The following is a 5,280-nucleotide window of genomic DNA, read 5'->3' on the forward strand; positions in this document are numbered from 1 at the left end:
AGGCCTCCCTCATCATCTCCTGGAGTTCGACCAAATTCATGTCCATTGAATCAGTTGAATTGATGCTATCCAATCATCTCATCCTCTGCCACCCTCTTCTCCTTTTGCCTTCAATCTTTCCCAGCATCAGGGTCTTTTCCAATGAGTCAGCTCCTTGCATCAGGTAGCCAAAGTATTGGAGCTTCAGCTTCAGCATCAGTCCTTCCCAGTAAATAGTCAGGATTGATTTCCCATAGGATTGGTTGGTTTGATGTCCTTGCTGTCCAAGGGACTCTCAAGAGTCTTCTCCAGCACCACAGTTTGAAAGCATCAATTCTTCAGCACTCAGCCTTCTTTATGGAATAGAGCTCAATAAATTGTGTAGTTTCAGTGGGTAGCTGAAGGAGATTCTGCAGGAAAATTTGTTAGCACCTTGGAACTGGCTGCCAGTGAAAAAGAAAAGAGAGAAATGTGTCCAAGGCAATTTCATGTATGAGCATCTGAGAAAAGGATGAGGAAATTTCTGTCAGAGACAGGAACGTCACAGGGAGAAGGGATCTGGTTCTGTAGAAAGTTATGGGTTTAGCTTTGAACGTTCTGAGTTTGAGGTTAAAGGGAGACGTTCCAGAGGAACTGACAATGCTTGATGTAATGGAACTGGAACTCAGGGGACAGGAGACGATACAGAGCTTGGGATTGAATTTAGAGATGGCTGAAGTTGCAGGAATGGTGGTGCTTCCTGGGGATGAGTTTGTAAAGAAAAGCTCAGGGAATCCAAACCCAAGTCTGGAGTAACGTTCATCCCTTAGGGGCTGGAAGGAGGAAAAGAAACCCTAACCGTACATTGACCAGTACGGTAGTTAGTAGTCACATGTGGCCATCTAAACTTAAATCATGTGTGCTCCTGCTCACTTGTGTCTGACGCTTTGGAGCCTCATGGACTGCAGACCTCCAGACTCCTCTGTTCATGGAATTTTCCAGGGAAGAATACTGGAGTGGATTGCCATTTCTTACTCCAGGGGATCTTCCTAATCCAGGGATCGAACCCTCACCTCTTTTGTCTCTTGCATTGGCAGGTGGGTGCTTTACTACTAACGCCACCTGAGAAGCCCATAAATTTAAATTAATTAAAAACAATAAAAAACTCATTTCTTGGGTCACCATGGCCACATTTCAAGTGCTCGCTAGTCACGTGTGATTAGTGGTTACTGTAATGGATGGTGTCAACAAAATACTATCTTAAAGATTCCAATGACTTCCTTATTGCCAAATCCATGGATTGCCCCTACCCTGATTCTCATTCTTTTTCAGCATTTGACACTGTTAACATTTCCTCCTTAAATTTTCTCCTCCCTTGAAAAGTCACCTGCCCTTTGACTTTCTCTCAAATGAGTATTTCTCTATATCTTTGTAATGCTGTCCAATAAAACAATCTATGATGCTCACCCCCTTCCAGGAGCCCCACTCAAAGTCCACTCATTAGAACAAAAGATACTCCTATCATCCAGGAAATTCCAAGGGATTTAGGAGCTCTGTGTCAAGATACAGGGTAAAAGACCAAATATTTGAACAAAAGATGCTCCTAGTGCCCTTATCACTCAGGGAATCACAAGATGTTAGGAGCGTTGTGCCAGGAAGGAGGGGTGAATGGGGGAACAGAGAGCAATATGTCTATTTTCTGTTATTTTATAGGCTCCCAACTCCTTGACCTGCATTTGCGTCTCTTTTTGGCTATGAGTTCAAGTCCATAATAGGCTGTTGGATATCTCATGGCTATCCTGCTAGCACCTCCAACTCAACACATCTAAAATCAAACTCATGATGGTTCATCCCATACTCATTCAGTTTTTCATGTTCTTTATTCCAGCTCATCTTTCCAGTAACTAAAGCTGGAAAACTTAGTCATATGTGAATCATTCTCTCCCTCCCCTCTACCCCTTCAGTCAATCAGCTGCCTGGCCATGCTGATTTACTACCTCTGCCATACACTCGTGTATTAATTTATTCTTTTTTGTTTAAAATGATTATGAAATATTTAGGCAAACAGGGTAGTAATAAATAACACTATCATAAAATAGTATACTCAGCTTAGCTTAAGTAAAACTTGCAAATGCAAACAAAGCCCTTGGCAAATCCATTCAGATCCCATCCTCCTCTCCATGCCAAGGGGGATCACTATTTAAAATTTAGTATTCATCATTCCCATGCAAGATTTATAGTTCTTCTCCACATGTATCCACATATGGCATAGATATATAAGTTGTGTTTTTAAACTTTGGGTAGTTGTGGTATTCTGTTTATCCTATTATAACTTTTTTCACTTATTATTATTTTTGAGATTTATCTTTGATGAATCATCTCTTTTTATTAAATTTGTTATTTAATGAATATACCATAATTTATTGACCACTATGAATTATAATGTATATATATGCATACATATATACACACACATTTGTATATATAATAAATATGTGTGTGTGTGTGTGTGTGTGTGTGTGTGAATAGTTGCTTTCATTTTCTTACTTGACCTCTAGAGTTGAAATGGAGTAATGACATGGTGCAGCATTTCAGGCATTTTTGGTTAATTGGAAAAATTCTATTCCTTGTGGCAGGTATTATAAAATAAAAACTTTTCAATATTTTCTAAAATTCTATCCAACTTGCTCTCTGCCATTTCATTCTTTATTTTTTCCCCTTTCTTTTTTCTCCTCTAACTAGGCCTTAGGTATGGTTGCCTATTTTGAGAATAGTTAGTAGGTATGTCTGGTTTATAGGATTAAAGGATAGAAAAAGGGAATTCCTTGGCAGTCTAGTGGTTAGGACTCAGTGCTTTCACTGTCATGGCCCAGAAGATTCCACAAGCCATGAAGTGTGGGGGAAAAAAAAAACCCATTATAAGATAGAGATTTAATCATGAAATAAAGTATGTTACACTTCATGTTGAAAGTGACTGTTCATCATTGAGGGACAACTCACCTTAATGGCATCAGGTTTATTTAGTTTTAAGTAAGGTATTATTAATTTAAGTAAATATTTAATATTTAAGTAAAGCTAACCCATAAGTTTCCTAAGTACAACCAAGAGAATTTCTAGCATTTTATATTACTCTAAGAAAGATAACTGACAAGTACTTCCCTGTACTTTATATTCTTCTAACACAGATTATTAAAAATGTTGAAATACATAATCCATCTATTCTTAGAAAACTGCAACAACTTAGAAATATGTCAGTGGACTAAGCTTCCTGGACTGACATGAAGACAACTTTAGAATTATTGCAAATATTATTGCAAATAATTTAGAAAATTTAGAATACCCAGGGATGTCAATAGCCTGGATAAAGAGAATGGGATTTCATGAATTATAAAAATATCTGTCCTTTTGCACCACACTGATATCATTGGTATGGAGCTTGAATGAAAATGAGGGTCTAACTCAGTTGGAAAATGTGATCTTGAAAGAGGTGAGCTATCATTAGGTCAAAGAAATTTTACCATATAGTATTTATTGGTTAATTGTAATTTTTTACTTCATCATTCATTTTTCCACAAGATAATAGTCTTGACAGTTTTTTGGTTTAGTATTAATTAAACATCCACAGCATGTTCAGTATTGGTTAGAGCATTAAAAATATATGACCCCTGATGGGAATACCAGACCACCTGATCTGCCTCTTGAGAAATTTGTATGCAGGTCAGGAAGCAACAGTTAGAACTGGGCATGGAACAACAGACTGGTTCCAAATAGGAAGAGGAGTTCGTCAAGGCTGTATGTATATTGTCACCCTATTTATTTAACTTATATGCAGAGTACATCAATGATGCTAAAGCTGAAACTCTAGTACTTTGGCCACCTCATGCAAAGAGTTGACTCATTGGAAAAGACTCTGATGCTGGGAGGGATTGGGGGCAGGAGGAGAAGGGGACAACAGAGGATGAGATGGCTGGATGGCATCGCTGACTCAATGGACGTGCGTCTCAGTGAACTCCGGGAGTTGGTGATGGACAGGGAGGCCTGGCGCGCTTCGATTCATGGGGTCGCAAAGAGTCGGACACGACTGAGCGACTGATCTGATCTGATCTGAACACAAGTAGTTCACATTCTAAGATTTGGTTTAAAAATGATCTCCATTATAAATATGTATTGTTTTTATCTACTTTATTGTTTTCTTTATTTTTTCTCATCTCTTTATTTTTTATATAATGGGCAAGTCTCTTAAGCTTATCATTTAAGACTTGATATGTTGATTTGTGAGACTGACACGTGGATTTAAAGCATGGCTCCGCTATTTATTTAAAAATGACAGAGTCTCAAAACCTTGCTAGCCTCTGTTTCCTCATCTATAAAATGATGCCCCATGATACTTATGATACTCATGATTTTTAGGGTTGTGATGGTTAAAGATGCAAAGGAGTTGGCATATAGCAAAAGCTCAAAAGTGTTAGTTCCAAGGGATATGGCTTTTGAGGTGTATTTTTGAGAAAGCAGGGATGTGAAATATGAAAGAGGTTAAGTACACCTAGTCAATCTCAACTAGAATACTCCTGAAATATGTTATTGATTACCTAAGGTGAACAAGTTGAAGATTCTTGAAATCCAGTGTGCACAGGTTAAAGAGATTCAGAGGTAGGTAAAAGGTGGATCACCAGTCACATCCACAGCTGGGTATTCTTTTTCCCTTCATTCTTTCTGGAGTTATTTCTCCACTGATCTCCAGTAGCAAATTGGGCATCTACTGACCTGGGGAGTTTCTCTTTCAGTATCCTATCATTTTGCCTTTTCATACTGTTCATGGGGTTCTCAAGGCAAGAATACTGAAGTGGATTGCCATTCCCTTCTCCAGTGGACCACATTCTGACTGGTGATAGAAGCAAGGTCCTTTGCTGTAAAGAGCAATATTGCATAGGAACCTGGAATGTCAGGTCCATGAATCAAGGCAAATTGGAAGTGGTCAAACGGGAGATGGCAAAAGTGAACGTCGACATTCTAGGAATCAGTGAACTGAAATGGACTGGAATGGGTGACTTTAACTCAGATTACCATTATGTCTACTACTGTGGGCAGGAATCCCTCAGAAGAAATGGAGTAGCCATCATGGTCAACAAAAGAGTCCGAAATGCAGTACTTGGATGCAATCTCAAAAACGACAGAATGATCTCTGTTCGTTTCCAAGGCAAACCATTCAATATCACAGTAATCCAAGTCTATGCCCCAACCAGTAACGCTGAAGAAGCTGAAGTTGAACGGTTCTATGAAGACCTACAAGACCTTTTAGAACTAACACCCCAAAAAGATGTC

This window comes from Bison bison, unplaced genomic scaffold (assembly GCF_000754665.1).
Source record: "Bison bison bison isolate TAMUID 2011002044 unplaced genomic scaffold, Bison_UMD1.0 scf7180017864460, whole genome shotgun sequence".
Lineage (NCBI taxonomy): Eukaryota > Metazoa > Chordata > Mammalia > Artiodactyla > Bovidae > Bison > Bison bison.